General features: G+C 45.1%; 1 long non-coding RNA gene across 1 annotated transcript; it reads right to left on the bottom strand.

Moving 5' to 3' along the window:
- Positions 1-433: 433 nt before the first annotated feature.
- On the bottom strand, positions 434-18,473 carry LOC116995374. Its single transcript, XR_004417708.1, has 3 exons — positions 18,067-18,473; positions 17,675-17,761; positions 434-2,831 (listed from the first exon to the last, which is right to left on the bottom strand). It is a non-coding gene; the product is annotated as an uncharacterized LOC116995374 (long non-coding RNA).
- Between the last annotated feature and the right edge of the window lie 60 nt (positions 18,474-18,533).

Raw genomic sequence — 18,533 nt, 5'->3', positions numbered from 1 at the left:
TGCAGAAGCAGGTAAAAGCTAAGTGAGGAGTAACTTGGAGATTGCCAGTGAGCATTCCCACATGCAGTGCCCACGATGGGGCAGGACAGGTCTCCTGGAGGTGGTAACACTCTGGGGAGTGCCCAGGTTGGCTCCATTTTGTCCTGGTATCCAACCAGACACGGAATCTGGGAGATGGAAAAACACCTTCACAAACACCTTTCCTTCAGCAAGGGCTGGAATGGAGTTAGACACATCCCTCAGCAGCACTACACTGATTTCCAGCCAGGACATCACTTCAGCCTGGTGGCAGGCAGAGCTGTCACAGCACAGAGGGAGCATCCCTGCAGGACCAGCAGGGGGACATGCCAAATTATCTTCACATAAAGATGACATAAAGAAAAGTCCAAGAGGGCAACCAGCCTTTTTGGCATAAAGAACCCCCACACAACACTTTAAAAAATACTGATTTTATTCATGTTCTAGCCTATTCAACAGCGAATCACACTGGTAGGAACAACCACAAATATTGAGTTACAAGGTTTCACCAGGTTCTCATCTGTGCAACGCTGGATTTGAGTCAAGCACATATTGTGGCACCAGCACTAATGACAATGATTGCTGTTTGAAGCTCACTCGAGTCCCATCTCCCTGGTACACCCCCAAGCCAAATAACCTCCTCTCCCACTGTGTCTGCAAAGAGTTTGCGTTGAGGGCAGCAAACATCCTGGAGCACATACTCCAGCTAAAAATTCCCGACACCTCACTTTCTTTGTTTGAAAGGTTTCATGTTTTCAGTGAAACCAACAAAAGAAGCCCCCACCATCAACAATTTCTCAGAAATGCTGGACCTGACCTGTATAAATCAGCTCCAGTAAGAGAGCTGGAATTACTGATGTCACCACATGACCTGGCCAGCAAATTCCAGCTGTTTTCCTTGGAATGATGCATCAGAGCAAGGTTTCACACCAAAAGCAAAGCACCCCTGCCAATATCTTCCCTGCTGATGGTATGGGCACACAGCATGGTCCAAGGTTTCTGCCCCATGGATGTCCCCAGGATATTCACACTTTTCCAAAGGTAGCCTGCACCTACGCTGACTCTGAGGATAATTGCCCTTGCAAGAAGGCAGCTCTGGTCACTCATGGTCAGCCACATGGCCTTGACACACAGATCAGGATAAAGGGTCTCAGAGGACTCCCACAGCTGGCCTGCACTGAGAGACAGAGCAGGTCCCTGGGGACTGTGGAGTGGATTTTGCCTCCCAAAGACTGCAGGCTCACATCTATGCCCAGGACTACTCCGAAGAGCTGCACCAGGAGCAGCCTCCCTCTGGCAGCTCAGGGGTTCTCTAAGCCCAGTCCTACAAGCCTGGGAGCCACAGGGAGTCAGGAAGCTCCTCAGAGAGCCAGACCCTCAGCCAGCAGCCACAAGGAGGTATTGCAGTCCCAGAGCTGCCAAATCAACCTATTTTCCCTCACACACACTGAAAACTGCCAGACAGGCTAAAAGTCTCTCAGGAAGATCTAGAGGGTGTTACTGATAAAGAGTTCTGGGGAAGTTGGATGCCCAGCATCCATCAAACTACCTTCTGAAAATCCCAGCTGTCACATTTAACTCCACTCTTCCTCTCAGGCTTTCCCCTTCCAGAATCAATTCTTCCTACCCTCCCTCCCACAGTCCTGTGCAGAGAGCTGGAAACACACACTAGGTGGATCCACACGTGGTCATGGAAATTAGGCTCCATGGCTAACCTTTGCTGCTGCCAAAGGGAGGGAATTCCAGGCCAGAGCACCCCTCTCTGCCCTTCACTTTTCAGAGCTAATTGGGTTTTCTATCACTTTCAGCACGGCACAGCATGGACTTGTGGAGCTTGAAAAGCAGCAGAGGTTTTTATCACACCGGTGCAACGGGAGAAGACTTCAGAGCATTTTCTGGGAGTAACACGTACAATTATATTACAATTGCAGAATTGTCTGGCTATTGTGTCTCCTGAGTCCCACAATAGACTACAAACTGTGCTATTGCAGTGAAATTCTCTACAACCACTGAAAATAAGTCACTAACTCCGTTAGAGCAGGCAATGGACTCACGTGTTCACAACGGACTGTACAGATTCTAAAGCCAGATGCTTGGTAGGCAAATGAGAAACACCTCTGGTTTGTGCCCATCCCTCAGGTAGCAGATATTTTGCATGAACAGGATGATTGCTGCTTGTAGAGCTATATGAAATATCTACCTTTTAATCCCAGCTATGAAAGCACAGCTTTGAAAAGCACAGTAATCCAAGGCCAAGAAGACAGGCAGACAAATGGACAGACTTCAGCCGCTTCTTTGATTTTCTTCGAGAGAACTCTTTGCTCTTTTAAGGGCTGACCTTATGCATTTGCCAGGTCTGGATTCTCCACTTGAAAAAAAGGCTTAAAAGGAAGTTTCAACAGCAGGCTCTTCTGGAGGTGTCCTGTGTCAATCTCCAGCTTCCCACAGGACTCAGGGCTTGTCTGGGGCTTTTGAGGAACAGCTCATAAATCGCTGCTATTTAGCCACTGGCAGTGGAATCTTGCTTTATTTAGTTTTCCCAGAATAAAAGGCATTGGAATCTTGTAGGGGATTCTCCTTGCTTCCTTCCTCCAGTCCCTGTTCACGTCTAGTTTCAGTTTCCTCAAACTAAGAGTGTTGACCCCTTCAAAAGCAACAGCAACATGAGAACCACAGAGCAAGGAAAAGTTTCCTGACCAAAAAGGTTGTACCCTCTGCATAGAGAGAAACTCCACCAAGTTTACAGGAAGAAGATTCAAAAACCTCTTTTGCAGCATCCTGACACAGCAGCCTTGCAGCATCCACAATCCAGCCTACCAAGGGAAAAAAAAGAAAGTGTTGTCTTAAAAAAAAATGCACAAGAAAAAGGTGTTATTCTACACAGATCACAGTAAAGCCACAAAAACCTAAGGGTTCATTACTTCATGAGAATATCTGAAGGGGCTGAATTTGAAATCTGTTGTCAACTGCAGCTGGCTAAAATGGAAAGTGCTGCATTTCTTTGCTTACCTTGATGCCTACTGGGTTGGGGCTTTGGGGCCAATTTTTCTTTGCAGCTCCTGGGAATTACACACCTGTCTTCTTGCATGAGATGAAATATGTTTATTAGAAAGCTGCAAACTTTGTTAGGATGCATTGCTCTTCAAGGACAGAGACACAAGGTCTGATTCTTAGTGTAACTGGGACTTTGGGAATTCCCAGAGCCATTTTCATGGCATCTAATTTTAGGTCCTTTAAAGACAGATCTGCAAAGACAATTTGGCTTATAGCCCCTCCCTCTGTGCCAGGGGCAGCAAAGTCTGTCAAACCAAATAAGGGAATTGAAAATTTTAATTTAATTTTATTTTTAAATTAGATCTGAAACAATTTATGAGACAGCAGAACAAAAAAAAAAAAGTTGTGTCCGCAAGAACTTTTTTTCCTTTAGGGACTTCTCCATTGTCACACTTTTGTGCAGTCCATTCCAGCTGCATCTGTGCTGGTGACTCATAAAAACTAAAGGGCTATTAATAAGTTATTCAAAGTATCAACAGTCTTCCACAACAAAAGAAGGAGAAAGAAAAAATGGCTGGAACAAATGAAGAACTGCAGCCCATGGGAAGGGCTCGCACTGGAGAAGTTCCTGGAGGACTGACTCCCATGGGAGGAACCCCACACTGGACCAGAGGAAGAGTGTGAGGAGTCTTTAAAGATATTTTCTGTCCCCTGTGGAGCTGAGGGTGGAGAGTGACTGAGTGGCACCCAGCATCCAGCCAGGGTTAACCCACCACAGGTACATGGGTAGCATAGGATCTTAAACCCATCATTTCAGGACTCCTGAGTGCTAAACAAAACTCCCTACTCCAGACTTAATTGTGGGAGCAGGGAAGTTCAGCTTGTGCCTGCCAAAATGCTGAGCAGCTCAAGCCTTGCACTGCAAGGAGTTTGCACCGTTTATGTTTTTACACAGCATTTCCTGCCACAGTTCCCTTTTCCACCATGAAAACCATACACTTCACGTTCCCTGAGCTCCCACAGCTCCTGCTACTGCTTGGCAATGACTCAAGTAGCCAGAAAAAGAAAAAGAACAGGCTGTAAAAAGTGTGGCAGTGAGAGAGCCCTGGGCCAGAAGGTTGGTTGTCACAATGCCAAAGCCCAAAGGAGGAGAAAGAAGTGGGAGAAACATCAGAGATGGGAGAAGCCTACAAAGTGAACAAGATTTGTCAAGTGCTCTGCCTAGGTTCCGAAAGGAAAATATGAATACGAATCCTTACATAAGTATAAATATAAATATAAATATAAATATAAATATAAATATAAATATAAATATAAATATAAATATAAATATAAATATAAATATAAATATAAATATAAAATAATATGCACCAGGACATTTGCATCTGCTCTTCAAAAAGTTTTCTAAGACAAATAAAAGCCAGGTCTACCAACAAAATGCACAACTTGGTAGCTTGGAGTTCACCACAAGAGCGAGCAATCTCTGCTCTCCAGGCTAAATATGTGCTGATCTTCAAAGCAAAATTCCCTCAGTGAATTTTCTTTCATGTCAAGCTTTTTCCTGTGGATTTATATGTTGGAGAAGAGAGTTTCCATTTCAGGGATTACAGAGGATGAACAAACTGAGATGCTGAGGCCAGCTCACAGTTTTCAAGAGATTCAGAGCAGCAATAACTGAATCCCAGAGATTGTTTGTAACTTGGCAAGGCAGAGACCCCATCAGACAATTCAGAGGCAGAAAAACATATCTGCAGCAGCTGCATGAATTGAACCTGTCCAAATCCCTCAATTTCCCAGCAGAGTGAGCAATCACAGTGGTGGTTTGGTCTGATTCTAGTTTTAGTTTTACATTTAGGAATAAGACATGGATCTTCCCCAAAGGTAGTAGAGATGTTCCACTGGGAAATTTTGATGTCTAGGATCTCCTTTTATCCATAGTGCATATTAAAAATAAAAAAAAATTCTAAGAAATTGTAAAATATACTCTTAGAGCTTGTTTCTGACCACCAGTGGGAAGATTCCTGATCCTTTATGGTTTGTAAATTCATTTAGGGAAACTCTCTGGCAGCATAGGTGACTCCTCTTGAAGTGCTGCATGTTTAAGGTTGTAATGTTACTTCCCTGTTCAAAGCAAGGGATGTGCAAAAGAAATGGTCCTAGTAAATAAAAAGGTAATGAATTCTATAAACAGGGTTTTGAGTTTAGCATGAAAAATTTTCTTGAATTACCTGCAAATCAAGAACCCCAAATCCAAATTTCTCTGGACAGCCTTTCATCAGGTGTTCTAGAAACAAAGCGTCTGCAGGGATCAAACACTGCAGCCTTAAACAGATCTCTGCAAACAGCTTAGAAAGTCTAACTGAGCTGTTTTATTCAGTTACAGCAGAACAAACAATCATTCAACACTGCAAATATTGGGAAAAACCCAACCAGTGGTGGCCAGCAAACCTCACATTCTAAATCTGTCCACTAAGCCAAGGTTGAGCCAGCACAGCAGAGAGACACTGGCATGAAACCATCCTATATCCAAATTTATGACAGTGCTGGAAGGCACCATCAAAATAATGATTACTTCCACTCACACAGAGAAAGCAACAGGAAAGGTTTGGACTGGCTCAGAAGAGTGGCAGGTGGACCAAAGAGGATTTTTCTATCTCTATAACTCTATAAACACAAAAAGCAATAAAGCACCTAAAAGGAATGGGCATGAAGGCAAATGTGAAGTATAATAGAAACAAAATACCAAAGTACTCATTGCCTATGCCTTACTCATTACTCAGTTATTGCTTAGTTATTTTAAATACTATTTAAAGTACAAAACTAAACCAAGCATTTCCCACGTGGTGAATGACACTGGATGCTCAGCTTGAAGTCTGAAGGGGCTGAGTTCCAGAAAGCAGCATGCAGGTCTTGTACAGAAACAAAACCTGCTACACTGCTGTCATTTTCTACAAGGTGGACCTCCTTTATGTGTAGAGGGTTGCAGGGGGTTAATTTTGGGCACCCACTTCCATATCCTTTATTGTCCTTAATTTTGAGAGCCTGATACTGAAGCCTCAATTCATAATAAATAGCTCAAAAGTTTTCTGGGACCAGAGACATGAAAAATTTGAGTATGCTCTAGAATGGGATCTAAACTCACCTGTTTTTCATCCCCATTTCAGACACCTTCTACATTTATGAATTGAAAACACGGAATAACGTTCTTGTTTAAAACCAAACTGCTGCCTCCTGCTCCCATGCAGCGTTTTGGAATCCCCCTCAGTGTGAGAGATGCAATCCCATTCAGACTATGCATGCAAGTAAGAGGATCTACAGAGAACCAACTCCTAGCAAGTTAACTGAGAATAATTTCAGGCTTTGAATGTCCCTGGGTATGGCAAAAATGTAGGGAAAGTTACTTCAAGTGGATGTAACTCCACTGAAGCAAATTTTACTTGCTTTCATTAGGACAGACCCCTGTGGCAGCCAGGCTATCCCACCGTGCAGAGGAAAGGGAGAGGTGATCAAACAGATCAGCTCCAAGGTATTTACAGTGCCCATCTCAGAGCAGAGAAGCAGAAAAGAGCAGCAGGATCATGAAGTGAGCAGCTCTGGTCCTAATGGGAGGATGAACTCCTTCCAGTGATTCTCTGTAGCAGAGGACACATCAAATCAGCTGGCAAAACTAAGTGAAAAGATCCAGCACAGCCTCATGTAAGATTGATTGTTTTAGTTTGACTGAGCAAATCAAAATATTGAAGGAAATTCCCAACACTGCAGCATCCTTCCGGAAACTGAACCCCAGTTTAACCCCACACAGTGCTGGTCATATGCAGCTCACACTTCCCTCCCTGGGAGCCATCTGGGACTCCCTCGAGGAATCCTGACTTTCCAGCACATGCTGTGTTTCATTCTGACATGAAAAGGGCATTGTTGGATTTCATGACATCGCGCAAAGACTGCGCTGACCTGCTCCAGAAAACGCACCATGTGGCAAGTCCCACATCCATCCCCTAAATCCAGCCCAAGGCCAAGTGCTTGTCCTCAGCAGCCACCAAAGCAGCTCCTTCAAAGCTAACTCTGCAGACAAAAGCCACAGAAAATCTTGAAAGGAAATGGATTAATAAATGCTGAGGCAGACAGTGCTGCGCTGCTCATGAGAGTGGAGGAGGTTCAAAGCTGGGCTGGGTTTGGCTGGGGCAGAGTTAAATTCCTTCACAGGGGCTGTGTTTGGGGTTTGTGCTGAACAGAGGGCTGATAATTCAGGGATGGTTTTGGTTGTGCTGACACAGACACAACTGGTTTTCCTACTGCCACGCTGGCAGGAGACACAGCTGGGACAGCTGTGACCAAAGTGACCCCAAGTGACCAAAGGGACATTGCAGACCTTACAGCATCACCTTCACTGTATAGATGGGGGAAGGAAGATGGAAAGGGATGGATGTTCAGGGGGATGGTGTCTGTCTTCCCACATCACCCTTAAGTGTGATGGAATCCTGCTGTCCTGGGGATAGCCAAGCCCTGGCAAGCAGGGAATTAATTCCCTGTTTTGCTTTGCTAGTGTGCACTGCTCTTCCTTTCCCTAGAAAACTGCCTTTATCCCAACCCAGGGGTTTTCCAGGTTTTACCCTTGTCTCATTCCTTGCTGGCCCACAGGATGGCACTGTGACATCCCACAAACTCCTCCTGGGCTTTCGGGGATGTTTCCTGACAGCAACAGCCAGGATTTCTCCCAAAGTCAGAATTTTTCCCCACTGCAATTCAAATTTCCTTTGAGTTTTCAGGCTTTGCAGAATTCAGTAGAATTCCACAGACCCTCCCATGCCGGTGCATGTCTTTGCCCAGAAAGATCACTTCTCTTTCTTATTTTGCTGGAATAAACATCAGTGATCTCCCCCCGCCAGAAAAGGGTCCATTGGAAGCTACACACCCTTGACTCACAAAGTATCCCTTCAAGAGCAATATTTTGGGAGAGCTGCAGAGTTGATGACTTTACATTAAAATTCAACAAGGTATGTTTGTCCTTATTAAAATTTTTTTAGAAAGGACCACAAAGGTCAATGTTTTCAGCTTAGAGTGGCTGAGAAGATGAAGCAACCAGAGTTCTACTCAGCTTGAATCCAACCTTCCTTATCAACTTTAACCTCATTAAATCATCATCTCTTCACTGCTGTTTTAAGTGCTTTTTTGAAATATCCCAAGGGAACCAGAGCACAAAATCCCATCAAAACAAACCCTGAACATGCCTTTCTCTTCCTTCTTCTTTCCCCACTTTGTATACTGAGCCACAGTGTCTGGAACATCTCCCTGCAGCAGAGGCAAGGACAGCAGTTGCTAAGGACAACAGCACAAGAGGCACGGTCCTGCTGCCTGCTCTGCCTCCAGCCAGCCCTGGGAAGCCAGGATGGCAGCTGCTGCTGAGAAATGTGGGGAAGGGACAAGGAGATTCCTGCCATGATTATGGCAGTGGCCACAGCCATCTCCACTCCTTACCTCTCCCCTCGTCCCAAGGGTCTCTGGGGTTCCTCTGGGATCAAGAGGCAGGATTTTCAAATGCACTTGCTATTGCTCCAACTCTGTTTCACTGAAGTCACTAGAAAATATTCCCAATGGTCATGGCGTGTTTAGGCATTTTCTTAAACGCCACCTTCTATCAAAGTTCTGTAAGTGGGAATTTATGGTGTCTCCTGAGTGCCTGCCTGCTTAGTTATTTATACTCCCACTATAATCATCTGAAGACACAGTAGCGAGGTTTCCAATTATTGACGGAAAGCATGGAAAGGGATGTAGGGGCACAGGGAAATATTCAGAGAATCACTTGGGTTGGAAGACATCCTAAAGATCCCTTGGTTCCAAACCCTGCCATGGGCAGGGACACCTTCCACTAGCCCAGGTTGCTCAGAGCCCCATCCAGCCTGGCCTTGGACACTGCCAGGGATGGGGCAGCCACAGCTTCTCTGGGAAACCTGTGCCAGGGCATCACCACCCCCACAGGAAACAATTTCTTAAAAAAAAAAAAAAAAAAATTAATGGCAGCAACATTACTGCAGCAAGTAAAGAGGGACAACATACCATTTATCCTGTTTCCAGTTATGAAAATAATTACTCCCTTTACAGGAGTTACAATCGTGTGAAACCAGAAGCAGATCGGAGAAGCTCCTTGAGGATATCAGAGTGAGCAGCTGCCCCAGCTGTACATTTAGGTTCAATCCCCATTCCTGGAAGTGTCCAAGGCCAGGCTGGATGGGGCTCTGAATATCCAGGTCTAGTGAAAGGTATCCCTGCCCATGGCAGGGGCACTGGAATGAGATGATCCTTGAGGTCCCTTCCAACCCAAACCATTCTGTAACTCTATGATTCTATTTTCCCAGGCTAGCCTCACACCATCTGCTTGGGATTCCCTGCAGGAAAAAATGGCCATTTGCATTATCTGAAGATAAATGAGTGCACCTAGAACTTTACCACTGATAAACCAACTGCATGTTGAGGAGAGAAAAATGTTATTTTGCTTCCACAGTCAGGGGAATTGAGGTACAGGAAAAACGAAATGTTTGATCCATCCCAGATCCCAGCCCAGGCTGTGCTTGTGAGCATCAGTCTGCCCACAGACCAGCATGGTGCTGTGGCACATCCAACAGTCAGAACCCAAAAAACATTCAAATGGGAATTCTAGCTACACTTCAAAACGTTGAATTTTCAAGACAAACAGGTCTTGCTTCCCAATGATATGGTAAATAGACCCAAAAAACCCCTAAATTATAAAAAAGGCTTCTAAAGCACCCTGTATCATGCTGCCTAGTTGGCATCAGAAGAAAAATGTGCTGATGTATGAACACCAGCTGAGAATTTGGCTCCTTTTGCCTGAAACCAAGTCTCTGTATCAGCAGGGCTGTTGAAACATTTCAGCCATAAAAAAAAAATAAAGTGCTTCATGCATCATGATGGATAAAGACCTGGCAAGTTTCCCTCTCCAAAAACATGAGGTTTTTGTAAGACTCATGCATTGCTTGCAAGACTTCAGCACCTAAATGTTCTGTAGGGCAGGAAGGAATTTGCAAGAGGATTCATCTGGGCCTTTTTACATATGCTTGCTTCTGAATCACCAATATATGACTAAATATAAACCATGAAGAGCTGTAATTGCTATTCTATGTATCCTCATATCCCTCTGAAATACCATAAAGGAAGAAAAACTACCAAATCATTTAGGAGGATTAGCTCCTAACAATGCCAGTGAAAATCTGCACAAAACCCCCCCCAATCTTGCCAGATTCAAAGTGCAGGTTTGACTGCTCAGTACCAGTCCTTCATGCTTGGGGAGTTGACACAAACCTCTGAAAGAGATGGTGAACTCCTTCCACCTCCAGCACATTTTTCTTCTGCTGTTTTAACACCTTGGTGCCTGAGGGGAACTCAGGGGGTAGAAGAGAACTTGCTTCAATTCCCTTCTTCTGAACTAGCTGTGAAAAGTGATGTCACCCTCTTATCTCCATGGAGTGAGCATTCCAGGAATTTTCAATTCACCTTGCATTAAAGTCAGCTCTGGTCTTTGTCAGACAGAAATATTTTTGCACATTTTTAATTATCAGTCAGTCTGCAAGGAAAGGAGAGTCACAAACAAGGAGCCTGCTCTGAGTGTTTTGTGTCTGATCCTGGAAAATAAGGATCAGATCAGCCAAGGCCAACACAGAGCCAGGTAACAGCAGGACCTGTCAGCATTTGGGTATTCCATGAGCCCTGTGCACAGGGACAAACATCCTCCTGTGTATTTTTCCATCCTCATTGCCCATCTGTTTGTTACCATGTCCCAAGGGAGGAGAGGTCCCCAGCTATGCCTGACATTACCCAGGTGTCAGAAGGAGGTGAGGAATACTCTGAAAGATCTCCCTGTCTAAAAGGTTTAGGGAAAAGAAGGAAACCAATGGCTTTATACTGTCCCATCTGATTGCTGAAGCACTGAGATATGAGGAACATCCAAAGACCACAGCGAGTGTCCCCTTGACTCCAAGCCCAGCATTTAATCACCTTCCTTCCTAAGTAGTCTCTTAACTATCAAAAAAACCCCCAAAAACCAACACAACCTTTTGATGCAATTACAACAAGCGGAAATACCAGGGCCAGAAGTACCAGGGGGTGGCTTTTCTACACAGCTTACGTGATTGGGGATGGAGAGGAAAGCTGCATCAGCCTCCAGAACTCCTCCCAGCTGCAGCTGGCTTGATCAATATGTATTCAGACATCTTCTATGGGGATGCTGATGAGTGGTAACTGTGCAAGGAACTCCCAGCTCATCTCCTCTGAAATCCCCTTAGCCAAGCGTTAGTGGCAGCTCACAGATCTGCACAGGTTTGGTTTTTGAAGAGCCAGGAAAAGAGTAAGTAAGGGAGGAGCTACAGTCCTCTGCAGATAGCACCTTTTCCTTCCATTCTCAACTCATCCAGAAAATTTTAATAACAAGTTTTTTGTAGTTTTTAATTTTTTTCTTATTATATCATCTCAGAGTAAAAAGAAGCTGACCAGCTGAGTGGGAGCAGGAGGAGCTCACAACTCAGAATGACATGTTCTGACAAGTCAGACAGCACTAGAAAAGCAGCTTGGTCTCATCAAAAAAAACCTTTCTCACCTGGGCAGGTGTTGCAGCTGCAGGAAAGAACAACTGGCTTGGCTCAGCCATAGCCAAAGCACTGGAACATCCCTTCTGTCACTGGGAATACATGCTGTAGTATCCATGAGGTTTGGGCTGTCATTCCATCTCTTCTGCAGCATCTGAGTGTCACCTAACTGAATTCAAGGAAGTATTGGAGCTGACACTGGAGCCACACTGGTAATGAACAGGAACAACCAATGCCTACCACTACACTGCTTTAAAAAAAAAAAAAAAAATATATATATATATAAAAAATAAACTCCTCTAAACTCAGGATAATCCCTCCCTTCCAAAAGAAAAGAAAACACAAACCCTAAATCCATGTTATATATCTCACTCCAGATCAAAGTTAGAAAAAAACCCCAAACAAACAAACAAAAAAAAGCCAACCAAACAAAAAACAAACAAAAAAAACAAAAGGGAAAAAATTTGTATTTTACCTTGTTTACATGCATTTTCTTAAAAAAAAAAAAAGGCAAAAAATTAAGAAAGGGATCGTGTACATTACAAAATTTTCCAAACATACCTTTCGTAAAGAGTACCAAAATGAATAGAAATGAAACTTTTCTCACAAATATTGCTGATTTTGAGGAAGGGGCACCTTTTGAGGGAAACATGTCCTAGAGAAATATTTGCAGTCCACTGCTGAAAACTGGAGCAGATCACCAAATACTAGACTAATGTGGCAGCGAATACTCTCCCAAATATTTTGGAAAGTCACTTCCAAGGACAGACTACAAAGATCAATTGCTTTGTCATAAGCATGAAAGGCCATAGTCTACAGTTCTCAGAGGAATGTGCCAGACAGTGCTATTTCTGACACGCTAAAATATGAGAATAATTCAGAGCCTGAGAACCACACACTGCTAAGGGTCCCTTCCAGCTTGGGCTGCTCCCTAATTCTGTGAGTAAACTGAGATCAGAAATAAATGCTTCACTACTGTGTTCACGGTTCAAATCAAACTCCTTGGCTTACTCTATTTCTTATTTCCTCCTTTCCCATGTAGCTTGTTGCCATGGTGCTTGGGACATGGTCCTTAAGACATCTTAGGGGCCACCAGATTTGTGCCAATGCCACTGATAGAGCACAAGTGGTGTCCACATTCACAGGCTTTTGTGATGTGCATGGATATTCATAACATTTCCATTGCCTGGCTTTTGTTTTTTTTCTCACTGAATCACAGACTATCCTGTGTTGGAAGGGACCCACAAGGCTCATCCATCCCAACTCCTGGCCCTGCACAGACACCCCAACCATCCCACCCTGTGCATCCCTGGGAGAGTTCTCCAAACACTCCTGGAGCTCTGGCAGCCTTGGGGCTGTGACCATTCCCTGGGGAGCCTGGGCAGTGCCCAGCACCCTCTGGGGGAAGAACCTTTCCCTGATATCCAGCCTGACCCTCCCCTGACACAGCTCCAGCCGTTCCCAGGTCACAGAGAGCAGAGCTCAGAGCTGCCCCTCCTCCCTTCGTGAGGAAGCTGCAGAAGTGCTGTGAGCTCTGACCTCAGTCTGCTCTTCTCCAGCTGAACACACCAAGTGACATCAGCTGTTCCTCGTGTGGCCTCACCTCCAGGCCCTTCACCATCTTTCTACTCACAGGAGAAAAGCTAAAGAGCAGAACTGGTTGGCCAAAATAGAGATGGAAATGGCAAGACAATGGTTTCCTGACTGAAGTGAACAAAGAGCACCAACAAGCAGGAAAGCTCAAGGGCAAAGCCTAAGCACAGCTCCTTCCTGGCACTTCTGTGACACACTGGCTGAATGGATGAAGCTCCCACCTCAGTCAGTATTTCTTCTGCCCCCTGAGCTTAAGGGGATCTTCGCCTCCACAAGGGGAAACGATTTGAGAGAGGTAGGAGAGGAGATGTGAAGTTTTGTTATGTCTGTCAGAATAGAGTGTGCCGTAGGAAACCATTCTGCTCATCTCTTCAGGCCAGACTGGCCACCAGGCTCAGCTGCTCTGACCTGTACCCAGCAGGGCTGCTCCCCACAGCTCCCTGCCAGGAGGGTGTGCCCAGGTGAGGCCAGCCTCTTCTCCAAGGGAACAAGGCACAGGACAACAGGAAAGGGCCTGGAGTCACACCAGGGAAGGTTCAGGTTGGATATTTGGGGGGAAAAAAAAGCTCCCACAAGAGCAGTTAAGCATTAGAACAGACTGCCCAAGGAAGTGCTGGAGTCACCAGCCCTGGAACTATTCAAAGAATGAGTGGACATAGTGGACATCATGATATGGTTACTGGGCATTGTGATATTCCACTGAAGGCTGGACCTGATTATCTTGGAGGTATTTTCCAACCTTAGTGATTCTGTGAGCAGCAGTTGTTGAAGACCACACATCACTGCCTATTCCTGCAACAAACCACGGAATCACAGACTGGTTTGGGTTGGAAAGGATCTTAAAGATCACCTCATTGCAACCCTCCTGCCAGAGGGGCAGGAACACCTTCCACCAGAGCAGGTTGCTCAAATCAGATAATCTAACTGAGCTGCAGCAGAGCTGGTTCAAGGCTTTCCCCAACACTAGATGCAAAGCACGTTTCCAATAATTCCAGGGAGCTCCTGGCAGTGAGGAATCACCACAGATTCCAAGGAGGAGGGAGGTCAGCAAAGAGCTGGAGAGGGAGAAAGGGCTGGACAAGATGAGCAGCCATTCCAGGTTGAGGGAAAGTGCAGTGAACAGAATTTGGTGGGTTTTTGAAAGGGTGTGAATTTGCTCTCTGCCTCCTGACCAGCTCCTGGAGGAATAGAGTATCTCCTGAATCATTCTACTCCACTCCTAGGACTTTCTTTTCTCTTCTCAGTCCCACAGAGAAAAAAGCCTCTCAAGACTTGCAGTTCCTCCCCTAGCTCTCCTTCCTACCCACAAACCCCAAGTGTTTAAGAGTAAAATCACCAGGATTTGGTGTTTTGTAGGCAAACGTGCAGTACGGCAAACTATCTAGAGACACAAGAAATGTGGGAAAGTCCTACAGTTTCTCATATTTTTCCTCTCTTTTGGTTATTTTGCCCCCAATACTTTCCTAACTACAGGTCTTGTCAGTCTTTTTTCTGGTCTAGAAAAGTCAGGTTCTTCCAGCTTTCACTGGCAAAGCATTTTCCATCACCATTCTTGATCATTCTTCTTGATCTTCTTCTGTGCATCCTGCCTGACCAATCTGAGGTCACCAACAATGCACACAGCATTCCAGACGAGGCCTTGCAGAATGAACATTTCCCAGGTGTTAATGAACGTGCTTGTCTTGAGATTTTCCAAAACTTCCACCTTGATTTTTAGGCTGCATCACTCTGGTGGCTCAGTCAGTGGCACTGGCACTCTGGCTGAGTAAAGGACAGGGATCTGTTGGTGTGAGCAGGGACACCAAGGGATCAGAGGGATGGAGCAGCTCTGCTGGGAGCAAAGGCTGAGGGAATTGGGATTGTTCAGCCTGGAGAGGAGAAGGCTTTGGGGTGACCTCATTGTGGCCTTGCAGAGCCTGCAGGGAGCCACAGGAAAGATGGAGAGAGACTCTGGACAAGGGCCTGGAGTGACAGGACAAGGGGCAATGGCTTCACACTGATACAGAGCAGATTTAGGTTGGATATCAGCAGGAAATTGTTCCCTGTGAGGGTGGGGATGCCCTGGCACAGGTTTCCCAGAGAAGCTGCGGCTGCCCCATCCCTGGAGATATTCAAGACAAGACTGGATGGGGCTGTGAGCAATCAAGGTCTCTTCAATAAACCCATGGCAGGGGGTTGGAATGAGATGGTCCTTAAGGTCCCTTCTAACTCTGGCCATTCCGTGATTCCACAACTCTTCCTCCTATTTACCCTCATCTATCCCATCTCCAGTGGTATTTTCCCTTACAGCAAACTGATGATTTTACACAAAGCTTTCTGCCCAGTTTCATGGGAGGCAGGACAGAGATCAGAAGACTTAGAGCAGGAAAGCCCCATTTTTTCCAACATAGCACTCCCTGTAAATGGAGGCTTTGAAACCAGCAGATGTAGAACCAACCTACCAGGACTGCAATGATTTTCACATAGCCCTATCAGCAAAAAAATGTAGGAGGCACAGAGCTTGTCTCCACATCTACCTCTGCCACCCTTCTGTTGTTCTGTTCTGCAAGAACTACATTTCTTCAGCTTGAAAAACCCTTGTCTCCTTGGGAAACATATCCAGGCAAGGGGAAGCTAAGGTGAAGAGTGGTCAGGAATCCAGAGCCAGCAAGTGCTGCATCCAGCACGAGGAATTTGGTGGCCACGCACGCCCCAGGCCAGCCTGGCTCCTGCTCCAGCCAGGCACGTGAGTGGGGGTGTCAAGGACACAAAAATGCTGAGCACAGCACAGCAGACAGGCACTCACCCTCACCTTATGGTGTGGCAGTGGCACACCTTCCCCAGAGCTCCGGAGCAGAGAGGCAGACAAAGAGACTGTGGTCCAATTCTGCTTTCACCGGGGATAAATTTGGAGTCACTTCACTGACGTCAGTGGAGTTATTCCAGAATTGCACCAGTGTAAAAGAGGGCAGCATCTGCTTTCTGAAAATGGATGCCATCAAGCTAATTGAAAACAACAGATGCATCAAGGAGCAGGAAGAAGCGATGGTAATGTTCCAGTTTTCTTGTAAAATACCATGTAATTTTCCTCCAGAGAATGTAAGAGAATAAACCAATATGTACTCTAAAAGCTAAACCTTTTGTTGCTGTAAAATTGTATACAACCTTTTAGGTGAATGGACCAACGTGCACCTACAAAACCCTAAAGAGATCCAGCCTGGTTGTGTGCACTTACAGCCCTCTTCTCTGGGCCTGATTCTTCTCTCACACTCATTTAAATCAGGAGTCATACCATCCACCATCCTAAAGAAACTTTTACCTAACCTTGGGTAGAGAGCAGAATCAAGGCCCCTCATTTTGTTAAACAAACAATGGCTAGATTTGGTAATTAAATCGATAAGTTTGTGACTTATGCCACTTTTGGACTAAGGGTGTTCCAAAATTTTATACCACTGAATAAATATCTTTATATTAATTTAGTGAAAATTAAGCCAAAGCTGTACTTGCTGAATTTTCAATGATTTATTTTTATGAAGACAAAAGTTTCTCCTAATTCTTATCTCCAGTGAATAGCCAACACAGCTTCAGTATTTATAGTGACCACAGAAATTGATGAGCACTTTCCCTCCTACAAATCCTTTCTTTCCTTTGACTAAGAAGTTTTACACAGCAAAGCTCAATTATTTCTTGGGCCCCCTCTTATTGATTGGGACTACAGACAACCGGGATATTTCCAGTGGTGAGGGTTCATCAGTGAATGTTGTAGAACTGTAAAACCCACACTGACCCCAGCTATGAGTATGTGATGATATTCAAACTCTTTGTGCCAGCCAACAAGCCCCAGACAGACTTCTCTGGAGCAAGGGAAAACCCACCCAAAGAGGGGAAAGCACATGGAATTAACACCTACTAACAGCATATTACATTATTATATTATATTACATATAACTGTTAACCAGCACAGTCCCTGTGCTTTCCCCAAAAACATTTTTCCAGATTTGTCTCCCTGGGTAGGGTCTTGTGTTATGTAGGACCCCAGCCTGAACAAGAAGAGCTCCTTGAACCTGGCAGGAATTTCCTCAGCCACTGTCTTTGGTGGCAGCTAAGGACACGCAGCATCCCCGGGTTCCTTTCATCAGGGGATTAAGTCTTTCCATCCTGCCAACACCTGCTCCCCTCCTTATGCCTAAAGCAGGTGCCTGCAATTCAGGCATTCTCCTGCAAACCTGCTGATAACAGGGCTGCAAATGTCTTCAGAAGGGGACCTGTCTCTAGGGCAAGCTTCAAAGAGCAGGGATGAAGGGCTCAGGGCTGTGCTTTTGACAAACAGAGCTATCTTGTGTTCACAGGGCTGCCATGGAGGGCACTATCTTCCAATTCCCCGTGAATCTGTCCACATCTTTCCCACCACTAAGAAATAAAATGCTGCTGCTCTTAATTTCTGTTGATACAAACTTAAAGTTAAGCTTAGCTCTGCCGAGTTTGATAGGACTTACTTGGACTTGAGTCAGATGAGAGCTTTTGGGAAAGCTGTGGTTGACTCCTGCTGCAGTCTGCAGATCTTTCCCTGATGTAAACAGGACCTCAAGAAAAGAACAAACAAAAAGAAGCAGTTTAACAAGTACACATGCTTGGATTTGAGGCAGAAGATTGAAGCTGGAGCCCAGTACAATCCAAGGTAGTTGTACTAAAAGGAATTCTGCCAGCTTGAATCAGCAGATGGTGAGGATCTGGCTCATACTACATTTCTGTAGTTTATAATTATCTTTCTTTCTTCACCTAGAACCAGATTCTCCCTTCAGGCTGCAAAACTTAATTAGGAAATCCTTCCTTATTAATTTCAAGAAACTCTTGGTCGTTAATTTCCCAGAACAAAAAGAAACCTTACCTATTTCTGCAACAGCAGCAGATGCTGGAGCTGTTTGTCCCTTTGCTTTTAGGTTGATGCTGTTCTTTCCATCACCATGTGGAAGACACTTCAGTCCTTACCCTGTCTCTTGCTGCCCTGAATTTTCTTTACACTCACTCTTCTTTATCCCATAGGGACCTCTGAATGACAAGACCCAGGAGAGAAACCAAGTCCAGTCACCTTCACCCCTACAGCTGCTGTGGCAGAGAATTTTTATCCATGAAAGCTGGATCAAAAGGCCCAAACAGAAAATTACTCAAAAATCCCAAATTCCAACATTTTCCAAGAAGGAGCAGAACAGGAATTTAATCTTGGAGGGAAGAGCAGGAGTCCACCAGTAAAACACCACAGAACAGGTCTTCACATCTTTCATGCTTCCAGTTCTTTCTGTGTTGGTGTTCTCGGTGAAATTCTTCCTTTCCTTCCTTCCTTCCTTCCCCACCTCC

This window comes from Catharus ustulatus, chromosome 4 (assembly GCF_009819885.2).
Source record: "Catharus ustulatus isolate bCatUst1 chromosome 4, bCatUst1.pri.v2, whole genome shotgun sequence".
Taxonomy (NCBI): Eukaryota; Metazoa; Chordata; class Aves; order Passeriformes; family Turdidae; genus Catharus; species Catharus ustulatus.
Note: the sequence above shows the minus strand (reverse complement) of the source record. Positions and strands in the feature narration are given on the sequence as shown.